This window comes from Tachyglossus aculeatus, chromosome 5, assembly GCF_015852505.1.
Source record: "Tachyglossus aculeatus isolate mTacAcu1 chromosome 5, mTacAcu1.pri, whole genome shotgun sequence".
Classification (NCBI taxonomy): Eukaryota; Metazoa; Chordata; class Mammalia; order Monotremata; family Tachyglossidae; genus Tachyglossus; species Tachyglossus aculeatus.
This window is the reverse complement of record NC_052070.1, coordinates 32,915,672-32,933,296: the sequence shown is the minus strand read 5'-3', so window position 1 is coordinate 32,933,296 and position 17,625 is coordinate 32,915,672. Positions and strand designations below refer to the sequence as shown.

General features: G+C 44.6%; 1 protein-coding gene and 1 non-coding gene across 2 annotated transcripts in view; one reads left to right on the top strand and one right to left on the bottom strand.

The window, feature by feature from the left end:
• COLEC12 (collectin subfamily member 12) overlaps positions 1-17,625 on the bottom strand; it is a 206,298-nt gene that overhangs the window by 106,434 nt on the left and 82,239 nt on the right. The window lies entirely within an intron of this gene.
• On the top strand, positions 7,910-8,046 carry LOC119929332. The gene has a single exon (XR_005451461.1). It is a non-coding gene; the product is annotated as a small nucleolar RNA SNORA7 (small nucleolar RNA).

Here is a 17,625-nt window from a genome sequence, read left to right as displayed (position 1 = left end):
CACATGTATATCCCACAAAGCCATATCTGTCTGTTCTTCATAAAACCCAACAAAGAAATTTGTTGAAAACTGCCATTGTGGGATGCTCTGTCTCTGCTTATCTATTTGTTTTAGTTCATTTGATGTCCTTCTAGCTTAGGCTTCTGTAATTACTAATTATTTATTGAATCAAGAGGCTGTCATTTTATCAGCTTTGAATTTTCCCTAGCCGCTGACAAGTAGAGATCAGAAGGTAGGTGCCCGCCACGGGGGCAGGGGCTGGAACCCCAGTGGGCAGCACCCGGGGCCGCCGCGGGGCGGTTCAGTTTTCCCATCCCGGGTCAATGAGAAGCAGCGTGGCTCAGTGGAAAGAGCACAGGCTTTGGAGTCAGATGTCATGGGTTCAAATCCTGGCTCCGCCACTTGTCAGCTGTGTGACTTTGGGCAAGTCACTTAACTTCTCTGGGCTTCAGTTACCTCATCTGTAAAATGAGGACTGTGAGCCCTCCGTGGGACAACGTAATCACCTTGTAACCACCCCAGTGCTTAGAACAGTGCTTTGCACATAGTAAGCACTTAATAAATGCCATTATTATTATGATTATGATTATTATTATTATTATTAAGCTGGGCCACCGGGGGCCAGTGCCCCCCGGGGCCAGTAGGGAGCTCGCCCAGGTCACCTCGGCTGGGGGCCATAGTGCCCGCCCATGCTGCCCGTCATCCTCCTGCTGTCCGCCTGTCATCCGTATGTCATCCTGTACATGCTGCCAACCTGTACTTCCCAAGTGCTTAGTACAGTGCTCTGCATACAGTAAGTGCTCAATAAATACGATTGAATGAATGAATGAAGTTGAAACATAAGCATATGCACATATAGGCTGTATACAAGTATAGAATAATAATAATAGTAATAATGGCATTTGTTAAGTACTTACTATGTGCCAGGCACTGTACTATGCATTGGGGTGGATACAAACAAATCGGGTTGGACACAGTCCCTGTCCCCAGTGGGGCTCACAGTCTCAATCCCCATTTGTGCAGATGAGGGAACTCAGACCCAGAGAAGTGAAGTGACTTTCCCAAGGTCATACAGCAGACAAGTGGCAGATCTGGGATTAGAACCCATGACCTTCTGACTCTGAGGTCCATGCTGTGTCCAGTACACCATGCTGCTTCCCTAGGTATGTACGTATTTATCTCTCTCTCTCTCTCTCTCTCTCACACACACACACACACACACACACACATATGTGTATATATGTGTGTATATATATACACATATGTGAATAAATGTATATATGTGCATATATATGTGTGTATATGTGTGTGTGTGTATATATATATATATATATATATATATATATATACACACATATATATCCCAAATTCAGAACTAAAGCCTAGCCTAAACATTACTATACTCTTCTTATTTGGTTTCCATTTGAATTCAACACTATAAATCAAAACCATTCAAAGCTGCTGACTTTCCTTTTAAAACCAGGCTTCTTTATTTGCAACTGAAGGGCGTGTGAAAAGATGAAGCTAGCTCCTGGTAAAAATAAATGACAGTGTTGGAAACTGGGAACATTTTCTACACCTTAGTACTCATTCATTCAATCGCACTTATTGAGCGCTTACTCTGTGCAGAGCACTGTACTAAGCGCTTGGGAAGTACAAGTCGGCAACAGATAGAGATGGTCCCTACCTATAGGCTGATGGGGCAGCAAAAGTTTAGCAAGCGGGGAACATGATTCTAGTGGTAAACTCTGTGGAGAGCAGTTGAAGTAGTAGTAGTAGTAATGATAATAATAATAATGGTGTTTGTTAGGTGCTTACTATATGCCACGCATTGTTCTAAGTGCTGGGGTAGATACAAGATAATTAGGTTGTCCCATATGGGGCTCACAGTCTTAATTCCCATTTTACGGATGAGGTAACAGGCACAGAGAAGTGAAATCACTTGCCCAAAGTCATACAGCTGACAAGTGGCAGAGCCGGAATTAGAACCCATGTCCTCTGTCTCCCAGTCCCGTGCTCTATCCACTACGCCATGCTAGTATTAATAATAATAATGATAATGGTATTTGTTAAGTGCTTACTATGTGCCAAGCACTGTTCTGTAGTAGTAGCAGAATCAACAATAATCGTAGTAGTAGTAGTAATAACTAGCTGTCGTAGTAGTCTCAGCAGCATTTATAGAGTGTCCATTTGTTGTGCAGCACTGTACTAGATGCTTAGGAAAAATCAAAGTTTGGAGTAATATGTACACTACTCAGTGGGAGCTTAAAAAAATGTACAACTAATTATGTCTAAGATACAGTGGATGTAGACACATGGAAGCAAAGATATCTTGGTGGCAGAGAAAGGGGTGGGGAGAGCTAAAGGGGAGGAGAGAGAGTTTGTGTATACAGGTGTAAAAAGGTTGCACATGAGTTTGAAATAGTGTTGAAGTAGAAGTAATAACATTTATAAAATGAGTGCTGAGTGCAAAGCAGCATTCTAACTGCTAATTATTATTATTTACCCCCCTGGACTGTAGGCATTTTTGCATCCACTGAATGGGTATAAGTGGGCATGGTCAGATGAGGCAAGGAGTAGGAGCTGGCTGACAAGATGCGAATGGTGACTCATGTCTCCTCCCCATCACTGGCCCATTTCCCAACTCTTCCTGTCCAAGACATTTCTCTTCCAATGCTGCTCTCCAGCTGGGGGTTGGCATCTCCAATGCAAGGTGTGGGAAAGGGCCAGCTTCAGGGATCTCTGTCTACTGCTTTGCTCACACTTTGGATCTCAGTGGTGAGTGAGGCCCACTGGCTGAAATCCATTCGAGATCTAAAAAAAGCCTGGGATCCCCCTAGAAAAATGTTCTAGATTTGTGTGGGTCTGGGGGTATTTCCTCAAAATGGCAAGATATGTCATTATATGTCTGGTGTTTTGGGGTGCTACCAATGGCCATCCTAATGGGATGATCTGAGGTATGGGAGGGGGAAGGATAATTGGCAAATGGAGTGATCCAATCCATCACCAAAACCTGTCAGTCTCACCTCCACAACATCACCAAAATCCGCCCTTTCCTCTCCATCCAAACTGCTACCTTGCTGGTTCAATCTCTCATCCTATCCCGATTTATTACTGCATCAGCCTCCTCTCTGATCTCCCATCCTCCTGTCTCTCCCCACTTCAGTCTATACTTCACTTTGCTGCCCGGATTATCTTTGTACAGAAATGGTCTGGGCATGTTACTCCCCTCCTCAAAAATCTCCAGTGGCTACCAGTCAACCTACGCATCAAGCAAAAACTTCTCACTCTCAGCTTCAAGGCTGTCCATCCCCTCGCCCCCTCCTACCTCACCTCCCTTCTCTCCTTCTACAGCCCAGCCCACACCCTCCGCTCCTCTGCCACCGCTAACCTCCTCACCGGGCCTCGTTCTCGCCTGTCCTGCCGTCGACCCCCGGCCCACATCCTTCCCCTGGCCTGGAATGCCCTCCCTCCACACACCCGCCGAGTTAGCTCTCTTCCTCCCTTCATAGCCCTAGTGAGAGCTCATCTCCTCCAGGAGGCCTTCCCAGGCTGAGCCTCCTTTTTCCTCTCCTCCTCCCAATCCCCTAAACCCTACCTCCTTCCCCTTCCCGCAGCACCTGTATATATGTTGTACAGATTTATTACTCTATTTATCTTACTTGTACATATTTACTATTCTATTTATTTTGTTAATGATGTGCATCTAGCTTTACTTCTATTTATTCTGGTGACTTGACACCTGTCCACATGTTTTGTTGTGTTGTCTGTCTCCCTCTTCTAGACTGTGAGCCCGTTGTTGGGTAGAGACCATCTCTATATGTTGCCAACTTGTACTTCCCAAGTGCTTAGTACAGTGCTCTGCACACAGTAAGTGCTCAATAAATACAATTGAATGAATGAATGAATGAATAAACCTCACTGTTAACCATCCCTGAAGAACTGAGACATCATTTGCTTTACAAAGATGTAGCTTTGGAGATCACTCAGCTCAACAGAAGGTTGTCTATCAGCTATAATGCTCAATTGACCCTCTCTAAGCCACTATAAATTCACACAATTAGGATGCCTGCATTGTATAGTTAAGTACATCGTAAACTGCAAGGGGAAAATGGCATATAAGATGGGGAAAGTGGGGCAAAAAATTTTTTTGGTCCTCTGGCAATCAATTGGTCAATCAATAAATAGTATTTAAGGGGAGTTTACTGTGTGCAGAACACCATTCAAAGCACTTGGGATACATAGAAAGCATTAGAAGCATTGGAGACAATCATTTCTCTCACTTATTTGTGAATTCTCAGCAAGTAAGTTGAATTTTGAAGGGTATATTTCCTTTCTACTTCATTAGCTTTCCTAAAAGGCATTTCAAGCTCTTTCAAGCACTTCTACAGCTCCTTTGTACGTATCTATAAATTATTTTTTTTTAAATGTTTGGCTCCCCGTCTAGACTGCAAGCTCATCCTGGGCAGGGAATTTGTCTACCAAATCTGATGTACTGTACCTTCCCAAGTGCTTAATACAGGTCTCTGCACATAGTAAAGGCTCAAATAATACAACTGATGGATTGATTGATGGATTGATTTCAGGTGGTTCCTTTTTTTTATGGTATTTGTTAAGCGCTTACTAAGTGCCAAGCACTGTACTAACTGCAGGGGTAGATACAAGCTAATCAGGTTAGGCACTGTCTCTTATCCCACATAGGGCTCACCATCTTAATCCTCAGTTTACAGATGTGGTAACAGATACGGAGGAATTAAATGACTGGCCCAAGGTCACCCAGCAAAATGGTGGAGCCAAGATTAGAACCCAGGTACTTCTGACTTTTAGGCCCTTGTTATATTCTACTAGGCCATGCTGCTTCACTGCCTCTCTGCTTCCTTCAAACACAGTCAGAAATCTGGGAATATTTTAGTGAGTTTGTTATGTTCCCCAAACCCAAGACATTTCTTGCTCATTCATTCATTCATTCATCCATTCATTCATTCATTCATTCAATCGTATTCATTGAGCACTTACTGTGTGCAGAGCACTGTACTAAGCTCTTGGGAAGTACAAGTTGACAACATTTAGAGACGGTCCCTACCCCACAATGGGCTCACAGTCTAGAAGGGGGAGAGAGACAACAAAACAAAACATGTGGACAGGTGTCAAGTCGTCAGAACAAATAGAATTAAAGCTAAATGCACATCACTAACAAAATAAATAGAATAGTAAATATGTACAAGTAAAATAGAGTGATAAATCTGTACAAACATATATACAGGTGCTGTGGGGAGGGGAAGGAGGTAGGGCGGGGGGGGTGGGGAGCAGGAGAGGAGAAAGGGGGCTCAGTCTGGGAAGGCCTCTTGGAGGAGGTGAGCGCTCAGTAGGGCTTTGAAGGGAGGAAGAGAGCTAACTTGGCAGATGTGCAGGAAACTAGGAGCAAGAGTGCACTTTGGGATGGAAGCTGGTGTGCACTTGTAATGTGTGCCTTGCAAAGCACAAGTTTAGTGCTTGAGGACACTACAGCCACTTTCACAATGTGAATCGTGACGGACTTTGTTTTCTGAAAAATGGACACTTGTGCAATGCTAGATCTCTTCTGTAACATTTACTCTAATGGAGGGTTTGTTGTTCAGTTTCAAAACCAACAATTTGGGGATGCATTTTTTACAGAAGCAGCCCAAACCATGTTATTTGACCCTCTGGGAACATGTGTTCCCAGCTTCTTGACAAATAAACTGTTCTTCCTATTTTGCTAGAGATCATTCTTATCTCCATCTTCACATACTCACAGGCAACATCAGACCTCCCAGGACCACCAGGGCAGAAGCTTTAAACCCAATGGAGAGTTTTATTGATCTGGAAAGAGACTTTCAATCACCAAACTATCTATCCATCATATTTATTGAGTGCTTACTGTGTGCAGAACACTGTTATAAGAGCTTGGGAGAGTATAATATAACAGAGTTGGTAGACACATTCCCTGCCAACAGTGAGCTTATAGCCTAGAGGGAGCTTACAGTCCAGACTTTGATACTCAGCCCAGCCCCACAGTATTTATGCAAATATTGTTATGTTCTATTTCTCCTATACTAATAAAAATTATGGTATTTGTTCATTCATTCATTCATTCAATCGTATTTATTGTTCGCTTACTGTGTGCAGACAGAGCACTGTACTAAGCACTTGGGAAGTACAAGTTGGCAACATATAGAGACGGTCCCTACCCAACAATGGGCTCACAGTATAGAAGGGGGAGACAGAGAACATAACAAAACATATTAACAAAATAAAATAAATAGAATAAATATGTACAAATAAAATAGAGTAAAAAATACATACAAACATATATACATGTATACAGGTGCTGTGGGGAGGGGAAGGAGGTAAGGCGGGGGCGATGAAGACAGGGAGGAGGAGGAGAGGAAGGAGGGGGCTCAGTCTGGGAAGGCCTCCTGGAGGAGGTGAGCTCTCAGTAGGGCCTTTAAGGGAGGAAGAGAGCTAGCTTGGCGGATGTGTGGAGGGAGGGCATATTTGTTAAGTGCTTACTATGTGCCAAGCACTGTTCTAAGTGCTGGGGAGATACAAGTTCATCAGATGGTCGCAAGTGGGGCTCACAGTCTTAATCCCCATTTTACAGATGAGGTAACTGAGGCACAGAGAAATTAACTGACGTGCCCAAAGTCCCTAGAATCCTCCCCATCCAAACTGCTACCACGCTGGTCCAAGCACTCATATACCCCATGAACTACTCCATCAGCCTCCTTGCTAACCTCCCGGTCTCACACACTAATCTCCGAATAAAACTCAACCCGCGCTTTCTCTCCAAACTACTCACCATACCCTGATCTCACTTTATCTTGCCAATGATGCCTTGTGTACGTCCTTCTTAATTCAAAGCTCCTCCCTCCCTCCTCAGTCCCCTTCTCCTGGACCCAGTCCTAGGGGGGTCCGCCCCTGGAAATACAAAGCCCCTCCCTCCTCAATCCCCTACTCTTGGAGCCAGACCTGGGGGGTCACCCCTGGCAATAATAATAATAATAATGGTGGTATTTGTTAAGCGCTTACTATGCACTAAGCACTGGTGGGGTGGAGGGGGAGATGCAGTGTGCCTCAGTGGAAAGAGCCCGGGCTTTGGAGTCAGAGGTCATGGGTTCAAATCCCAGCTCTGCCACTTGTCAGCTGTGTGACTTTGGGCGAGTCACTTAACTTCTCTGTGCCTCAGTTACCTCATCTGTAAAATGGGGATGAAGACTGTGAGCCCCCCGTGGGACAACCTGATCACCTTGTAACCTCCCCAGTGCTTAGAACAGTGCTTTGCACATAGTAAGTGCTTAATAAATGTCATCATCGTTATTATAGTGCTCTGCACAGAGATAAGTGCTCAATAACTATCATTTAATATAGGGCCACTTAGTGAGACAGCTAAATCCTTGTAAATTATTCTAATCTAGATCAGTGAACATTTATTTCATACCTTCAGGGACCCATGCCATTACTCTTGGCTCTCTGTGGACTGGGCCCTGATCTCAGATTCCCGAGGCATCTGAATCCTGGTTCTTTCCCAACTTGTACTTCCCAAGTGCTTAGAACAGTGGTCTGCACACAGTAAGTGCTCAATAAATACGATTGATTGATTGACTGATTGATTTCACAGCTACTTGACAACCTTGGTGCGCTTGACTCAGTGGCACTAATCGTGGTGAGGCCATTTGCTTTCTGGGTGAAGTCTTTTCACTTCCCTGTTCCTCACTTTCCTCATGTGTAAAAATGGAGGTTAAATACCAGTTTTCCCTCCTAACTCAGGCTGGGAGCCCTGTGTGGGACAGGGACTGTATCCAACCTGCCAAAGATAATGCTTGGCATATGGTGAGTGCCTACCAAATACTAAAATTATTATTATTATTAGGGTTCTAAAGTGGATAAGTCCCGCTCAGGGTTGCACCTGAAGAGTTTCCAGTACTCTATCAGTCTCGACTATGGAGGGAGAATCAAGCAGAGGCCTACCTATTCCATTCCTAGGTTGGGCAGTGGCTAGCGAGTGGAAGGCAATCTGCTACAAGTCAAAACTCACCCATGCTGGGCAGCAGCAGCATGGAAGAGAGTCGAGGATGGAGATTCAAGTTTACTGCATGGAAGGCGGCAACAGTAAGCCACTTCAGTATTTTTACCAAGAAAAGTCTATGGATACACTACCAGAACTACTGCAGATGGAGAGCAGGCCGTTCTGGGAGAGATGTGTCCATAGTGTCGCTATGGGTGGGAAACGACTCAACAGCTTAAGACAAGACAATAAAGTGGATAAGTCTGGTCCTAATAAGAATGCTTTAAGACATTTCTAAATTTAATTTCCATTGAACTGCAAACTACTTGAGGGCCCAGGGTGGATTTATTCTTTAATTTGGATTCTATGCCTCCATACTGGGGGTAATTAATTTTGACAGACAAATACCTAGGGATGAAAGTGATGGGGCTATTTAAACGCCAGTGATGGAGAGAATAAGGTCCAGCTTCCTGGACAGATCCGTGTCAGAACAGTATGATACACATACCATAATTTATTTATTTATATTAATGTCTGCCTCCCCCTCTAGACTGTAAGCTCCTTGCGGGCAGAGAATGGATCCACCGACTCTACTGAATTGCACTCGACCAAGTGAATTTCATTCATTCATTCATTCATTCAATTGGATTTGAGTGCTTACTGTGTGCAAAGCACTTTACTAAGCGCTTGGGGGAGTACGATGCAACAACAAAACAGACACATTCCCTACCCACAGTGAGCTTACAGTCTAGAGTGAATGGGTCTACCAAAGCTATTGTATTGTACTCTCCCAGTGAAGCAGTGTGGCCTAATGGATGGAGCACAGGCCTGGGAGTCTGAAGGACCTGGGTTCTAATCCTGGCTCCACCACTTGTCTTCTGTGTGACCTTGGGCAAGTCACTTCACTGTGCCTCAGTCACCTCATCTGTAAAATGGGAATTTCAGACTGTGTGCCCCACGTGGATAATGGACTGCGTCCAACCTAATTAACTTTATATCTACCCCAGCGCTTAGAACAATGCCTGGCACATTGTAAGTGCTTAATAAATACCATAGAAAAGTGTTTAGTACAGTGGTCTGCACACAGTAAGTGCTTAATAAATGCCATTGGTTGAATGATGAGGGAGGTTGGCCCACCAACCTGAGTGTCTTCTGTAGGACTGGATTCCTGCATAAGGAATATATTAGCCACTCCTCTGTGGGTGGCACAGAACTCCCAACTGAGTCACACCAGAACACTGGAAGAAACTGTCAAGAGAAGACTTTTCTTTGCCTCTGAACATGTACATGTGTGCACATGAGCACACACACACACACACACACACACAAAGTAGAGTAAAAATAAGTTTTCAAGTTCTTTGGACTTTTTTGCCACCCACAGATCTAACTTTCTCAAAGGAAAGTTGTAGAAACCATGTAAATCTGTCCTCCAGAATTGTTCGTCTCTGCTTCAGAATGCAACAATTAAACATCAGCAAAATGAAGTGGCAGAAACAGATATGTGATTGAGGGAAAATACATCTCTTTGGATGGACAAAAAGAGAAATATGTTGCCAACTTGTACTTCCCAAGCGCTTAGTACAGTGCTCTGCGTACAGTAAGCGCTCAATAAATATGATTGATTGATTGATTGAAACAACGTAGCCCAGTGGAAAGAGTCAGAGGAGCTAGGTTCTAACCCTGGCTCTGCCAATTTTTTTTAAGGTATTTGTTAAGCGCTTACTATGTGCCAAGCACCGTGTTGTCTTAATCCCCATTTTACCTATGAGGTAACTGAGGCGGATCCAAGTCTTTACTCTGTGACCTTAGGCAAGTCATTTAACTTCTCCGTGCCTCAGTTTTCTCAACTGTAAAATGGGGATTCAATCCCTTCCTCCTTAGACTGTGAGCCCCAAATGGGACATGGTCTGTGTCCAACCTGATTAACCTGTGTCTACCCCAGCACTTGGAACAGTGCTTGGCACATAATAAGTGCTCAAAGAATACCATAAAAAAAATGATACCGTTCCTGCTGGCAGCATCTCCACCACCAAGTGAAGTGGAGGATTAGGTTACTTGAAGACGGCTGGCTTAGTTATTTGTGGCAAAAAGGTCCGCTTGGACACTTGAATGAACTGGTTGGGTTGAATACTTGGAGGACATCAACTGGATAATTTGCAGCTCTCGACTTCATTCGAGTTGTACAGATCCAACCTAGAGTGGCTTATTTTATCTTGCAGGTGGGGCCATTATAAATCAACACAATGTGTGGAGGAAGGGTACATCTGTGCACTTCATGAACTTAGGTGACTTGCTTGGATCTTGTTTAATCTGTTTATTTTCTGAAACTGCAATAATTCCTGTGACGTTGTTCTGTTTGTAAGGAATTGTTCTTTAGAGGTTGGGAAATGATTGCGAAATAGTCAAAAGGCAAAACATGACAACCATTCCTTAGCCTATTATTTACAGGTCATGAAAGAAATTAAAATGTTTTTCTAACATTACAAAACTCCCCAGTGCCTGTTCAAATATTTATAGCTAGTGTCATTCTGGTAGCAACCAAGATTGAATTGGCATTTATTCTTCTAAATGATGGCATTTCTCACAAAATTTTGTTTCTTTCCACAAGAAGGCTATGTGAAGGGCATAATGAAGCCACCCTGGAATCTAGGCAAGCCAGTCCTATCCATTCCTCATTCCTTCCAACTGAAGGGGTTTGGACAGGTCGGTTACAAAGAGAAAAATTGGGAATTGAGATATTTTCATGAACTAAAATACTTTGATCTATTTTCCCCAAAGCACCAGAGTCTCTTCCTTGAATCCACTTCAATGTCTCTACCCTCCTCAGTGCAGTGAAATAAAATTTCCCTGCTTTCCTTGTTTTCAGTGTTTTTTTGGCACAAAGGCACTTTTACTCCCTTACATTGCCCTGGGCCATAATAATAATGATAATAATAATTAAGGTACTTGTTAAGTGCTCGCTTTGTGCCTGACACTGTACTAAGCACTGGGGGAGATACAAACTGATAGGGTTGGACACAGACTCTGTCCCATATGGGGCTCACAGTCTCAATCCCCATTTCATAGATGAGGTAACCTTGGCACAGAGAAGTGAAGTGCATTGCCCAAGGTCACACAGCAGACATGTGCTAGAGAAGGAATTAGAACCCAGGTCTTTCTGACTCCTAGATCTGTGCTCTATCTACTAGGCCATGCTGCTGGGGCCCCAAGGAAGTGTCTCCTCCTCCTACCTCACTTGACTTCTCTCCTCTCCTCTCAGTCTGCATGCTTCACTCCTCGAATGCTAACCTCTCTGTACCTTGATCTCGTTTCTCTTTCCGCCAACCTCTCACCCACATAATAATAATAATAATGATGGCATTTGTTAAGCACTTACTATGTGCAAAGCACCGTACTAAGCGCTGGGGGGATACAAGGTGATCAGGTTGTCCCACGTGGGGCTCACAGCCTTAATCCCCATTTTACAGATGAGGTAACTGAGGCTCAGAGAAGTTTAAGTGACTTGCTCAAAGACACACAGCAGACATGTGGCGGAGCCGAGATTAGAACACACGACCTCTGGCTCCCAAGCCCGTGCTCTTTCCACTGAGCCACACTGCTTCTCTAAGATCTAAGATATCAAAGAGGAAAATCTCAGCGATCGCGATCATCAGAACCAAACAATTAGGCAATTTGAAGTGCATTTGACCTAAAGAAACCAGGGTGGATTAACTTTTGGGCATTCTCCTTTCGTTTTCCCTCAAGTGAGACCCGCCAGTCTATCTTCGAGAAATTCCAGTACATCTGCACATTATGAGATTTCTCCATAATCTCTGAACCACTCTGAATGCCGCCCAAAGGAACGCTTCTACCTGGATATGTATGTCAGAGGTCAAGGAGGTATATCGCTGGAGAAAAAGGAATTTGTTTCTGTGTAGCTGAAACAGAAAAGCGACTCAGCATTTCCAACTCATCATGTAATAACTTGGGACGATTCCATTTAATTGCCTGACATGGTGCCATATGAAACTGATTATATTGTAATTCTTTTCCTCTTCTCCCTGAAGCAGTCAGTACATGATAAAAGAGCCTATATGTGCCTATGAATATAGACATGGCCATATATCAGCCATGTTAATTAGTCTCCCAGGGCTCAAGATAAGTGTAACTGTGGAAAAATGTAACATTTGTAAAAAAAAAAAACTAAAACTCTGATCCAAAGCATTAGCCTCTACTTTAGACTGGGTGTTCACTGCCATTGCATGCATCATCCCTAGTGAATGCAGGCAAAAAATTTGTGGTCTGGAAAAGGACCTCTTAAAGCCCTTTGAGAGACAGAAGAATTCATCTGCATCCACTTTCCTCTATCCCCAAAGGCGAAGGTGTTAGGTCAGACACAGGGAAACTCACAACTGACATTTCACAAGTATTAACGACAAATATTCACTGTTTCTCATTACGCTGCTCAAATGATTCCAAACAGGAGAGATGAGCAATGAGCAGCTTTGAGTGAGATATTTATCATTCCCTGGTCATCCTAGGTGGTAAAAACATAAAACATGACTCTAACAGGACTTTCTGCTGTGAAGGGGAGCAGGAAAATAAAGATGGGGCAGGTCAGAGGTTGGGAAAGGGATGTAATGGGAGAGTGATTGCAGTGATTGCTGTGAGTTATGGAGTTCTTTGAGGGCTCACTCAATGTTTCTGTTAATTGTCTTGTTATTATGTCCTGGAGGAATTCCCACGATTCATGGAAAGCAGCTTCTGTGCCTCCTCTGTAGCCGGTAATCTTTTCCATTTTGAGGATGGAGACAATTTGGGGTTTTCATTCAGAGGCTCGGTCTTTGGGGTTGTTCCAGTTCAAGTTATCTTACTCACTGTCAAGATGCATCTCCTCAGAGGTTGTGGGGACACTAGGTTGGTGTTACCTAACAGCTTGGCTTAGGGGATATACCATAGGCCTGGGAGTCAGAAGGACCTGAGTTCTAATCCTACCTCCTCCAGGAGCCTGCTGGCTGACTCTGGGCAAGTCACTTCACTTCTCTGTGCCTCAGTTAACTCATCTGTAAAATGGGGATTAAGAGTGTGAGCCCCATGTGGGATGGGGATAACTTGTACCTACTCCAGTGCTTAGAACAGTGCTTGGCACACAGCAAGCACTCAATAATTACCATTATTAATATTATTATTACTAATGGTAATAATTGTGATATTTGTGAAGCATATACTTTGTACCAAACGCTGTGCTACCCACTGGAGAATCTACAATCATCATCTACAGTTCTGTCTAGCCCAGAAGACGAAGGGTCTCCCGAAACCAACCTTAGGAGAAATTCAGTCACCAGGTTGAGAATAAGAGTGCCCAGAGGTCTCTGAATCCAGCCGTCTTTTCTTAGATCCTATCTCTTACTCCCTTCTTGTTTCTCTCTCAATTGTTACGCAGAATCTCAAACACACGCAAGGTTTCTGGATACGCTTGACACACGCATTACCTCTCAGAATCTCTTTCTGGAGAGTTTGAGTTTGGTGTGCTTCAGATTGCCAGATTCGCTAATTCCTTTTACACAGAAACCTCGGCGTCTAGCGGAGTTCAGCTTCCTCTTGTGATTCATTATTTCTTTGAAATGTTTCCCCTGTTCACCCTCCCTGCGGTTGCCCCACTTCAGCTCAGCTAACAGGGCCAGCTTCAGATGGTAAAGGAGGAAAACAACCTCTTCGTGGCACCACGTGATGAGGGCGGCAGCGTCCTCTGGACCTGCTCAAAGTTGGAATCCAAACCACACTTATCAAGATGGCCCACACCTTATGGCATGGCACATAAACTGCCCCCTCTCCTTCTGTTGCATGCGCAGAAGCCGTTTTTAGTTTTGTTTGTACATGGCTCATCTGCTTCCCTCAGAAACAAAGGGTTCTTTGAAAATCATCTGAATTTGTCTTTCATTTAAGTGCCGGGGTGCGTTTCTTGTTTTTTTTTTTTTTAATGGTATTTGTTAAGAACTTACTATGTGCCAGACACTGTACCAAACGCTGGAATAGATACAAGGTAATCAGCTTGGATAAAGTCTCTGATCCACATCATCATCATCATCATCAATCGTATTTATTGAGCGCTTACTGTGTGCAGAGCACTGGACTAAGCGCTTGGGAAGTACAAGTTGGCAACATATAGAGACAGTCCCTACCCAACAGTGGGCTCACAGTCTAAAAGGGTCCACATGGGGCTCATAGTCTTAATCCCCATTTTACAGATGAGGTAACAAATGCACAGAGAAGTTTAGTGATTTACCCAGGGTCACACAGCAGGTAGTGGCAGAACTAGTATTAGAATCCAGAACTTGCTTACTCTCAGGCCCATGCCCTATCAATTAGGCCATGCTGCTTCTCTTAGACCTTTCTCCCCTCCTATTTCTCTGGGCTCTGGTGGTGGCAGGGTACCACTTAATAATAATAATAACTGTGGCATTTGTTAAGTGCTTACTCTGTACCAGGCACTGTACTAAGTGCTGCGGCGGATACAGCAAATTGTGTTGGACACAGTCCCCGTCCCACGTGGGGCTCACGGTCTCAATCCCCATTTTACAGATGAGGGGACTGAGGCACACAGAAGTGAAGTGACTTGCCCAAGGCCACACGGCTGACAAGTGGCAGAGCTGGGATGAGAACCCACGATCTTCTGACCCTCAGGCCCATGCTCTATCCACTAAACCATGTTAATTCTAGGTGGAACTTCCTCATTCGGGGCTGGGTCATCGGCTGTTTGGAGTAAGGGTCCAGGCTTGGCTCTCGCTGCTTGTCAAAGACAGCTAGGTGGCTCAGTACCAACTCTCCCCACTCAGGGGGACCAGAGGCCCACAGGGAAGGACCCTGGAGCCCGACAATCCTGAAATTCCTGCTTCTGGTTGGCACAGAAGCAGCAGAGCAAGATGGCCGAGGAGAGCGGGTGGCTTGTGAGTTGTTCATCCCCAGAGAGCAGGGGCTAGGAGAGTCCTGGGTACCTCACACGGGGTGGACTGGGGAAACTGAGGCTGGGGCGAGAGTGGGACCACCTGTGAGACAGGAGGGACGCTGGAGTCGCCGGTCCTGGCTCTTTAGTTGAGAAGCAGCGTGGCTATGAGAAACAGCGTGGCTTAGTGGAAAGAGCCCGGGCTTTGGAGTCAGAGGTTATGGGTTCAAACTGCGGCTCTGCCAATTGTCAGTTGTGTGACTTTGGGCAAGTCACTTAGCTTCTCTGGGCCTCAGTTCCCTCATCTGTAAAATGGCGATTAAGACTGTGAGCCCCCCATGGGACAACCTGATCACCTTGTAAGCTCCCCAGCACTTAGAACAGTGCTTTGCACATAGTAAGCACTTAATAAATGCCATTATTATTATTACTACTAATAATAATAATGATTATGGCACTTGCTAAGTGGTTACTATGTGCCGAGCAGTGTTTTAAGTGCTGGGGTAGATACAAGTTAATCAGGTTAAAAACAGTCCCTGTGGTTCACATGTGGCTCACAGTCTAAGTTGGAGGGAGTAGAAATAAATCCCCATTTCACAAATGAGGAGCTGAGGCACAGAGAAGTGAAGTGACTTGCCTGTGGTGCCACAGCAGACACGTAGCATAGTCAGGATTAGAATTCAGATCCACTCACTCCCATGTCTGTGCTCTTTCCACTAGGCCATGCTGTTTCTCTTTTCACAGAGTCCCTCGGTGGGGAAGGGAAATTCTGGACAACAGCCTCCACCACAGGTCATTGAGCCTGGAATCCACCGTCCATGTGGCCTGGATTCCCTTGATTCCCAGTTAGGATGTGAGGGAAAGGTGGGGTGGGGGAGAGGTCAGTAAGCAGCAGGGAACAAGTGGAGCGTAGTCTAGTGGACAGAGGATGAGCCTGGAAGTCAGAAGGTCCTGGGTTCGGATCCTGGATCTGCCACTTGTCTTCTGTGTGACCTTGGGCAAGTCATTTCACTTCTGTGTGCCTCAGTTCCCTCATCTGTCAAATGGGGATTAAGACTGTGAGCCCCATATGAGACAGGGAGTGTGTCCAACCTGATTGGCTTACATCTGACCCAGCGCTTAGTAAAGGGCCTAGCACATAGTAAGCGCTTAACAAATACTATAAAAAAAAGTGGAGAGGAGCAGGCTGCTGGTTTCAATTGGGACTTCAGTCTTCCTGCAGATTTGACATATAACATGTATCGCAGGTGGAGTCACAGCCTGAAATGAAAAGGCGTTTGACTACAATTTATGAAACACCATGTCCAAAAATGAGATTACAGCCCATAAAAAGCTCAGAACATGAAAAGTATGGCAGAAAATCCTGTTTTGCTGGCTAGAATCCACTAGGGATTACTGGAAATGACTGCTAACTCTGATTATTTCTCAGTACTGCCTGGACACTGAAAAGGATAATCCTATAAAAGAATGCAGTGGGGTTACAGGATCACGCAAGACACTGCACTTTTTCTCTTTGACTGCAAAATGAAGGAGGGAACATGAAGGATGTTTGATAGCTTCAGAGAGAAGTCCTCAGTTTCATCAGCCCTCAACCGTGGCATTTTCCTTGACTCATGTCCTTCATTCAATGCACTTGCTCCATCTATCACTAAATTCTGTCGGTTCTACCTTCACGAGATCTCTGGAATTCATCCTTTCTGCTCCATACAAACTTCAACCATGCTAATCCAAGCACTTGTATCCCACATCTACTACTGCCTCAGCCTGCTTACCGACCTCTCTGCCTCCTGTCTCTCCCCATTCCAGTCCATACTTAATTCTGCTGCCCAGATCATTTTTCTAAAGAAAAAATACCTTTCAGTTCTCATCTCCCCACTCCTCAAACATGTTCCATCCTTCTCTGCATCAAACAAAAACTTCCTACCATTGGCTTTAAAGTACTCCATCACCACTCTCCCTTCTACTTTCTCTTATCGATCTCCCGATAATAACAATAAATGTAATATTCATTAATTGCTTACTATGTGCCAGACACTGTACTAAAGACTGGAGTGGATAAAAGCAAATCAAGTTGGGCACAGTCCCTGTCCCTTGTGAGGCTCACAGTCTCAATCCCCATTTTACAGATGAGGTATCTGAGGCCCGGAGAAGTAAAGTGACTTGCCCAAGGTCACACAGCAGACAAGTGGCAGAGGCGGAATTAGAACCCATGACTTTCTGACTCCTAGGCTTGTGCTCTAGCCACTACTTCATGGTGCTTCTGCTCCTACTACAATCCAAACGGCACACTGTGTTGCTCTAAGGTCAACCTACTCACTTACCCTGATAAATAATAAGAATAATAATAATGATGGTATTTGGTAAGCGCTTACTGTGTGTCAAGCACTGTTCTAAACTCTGGGGTAGATACAAGCTCATCAGATTGGACAGAGTCCCTGTCCCAAACGGGGCTCAAAGTCATAATCCCCAGTTTACAGATGAGAGAACTGAGGTGCAGAGAAGTGAAGTAATTTGTCCAAGGTCACACAGCAGACAAATGGTGGAGCTGGGATTAGAACCCAGGTCCTTCTGATTCCCAAGCCCGTGCTCTACCCACTAGGCCAGTCTCTTCACTGACACCTTGCCCTCACCCTCCGTCTGGCCTGGAACTGATTCCCCCTTCTTATCAACAGACTGC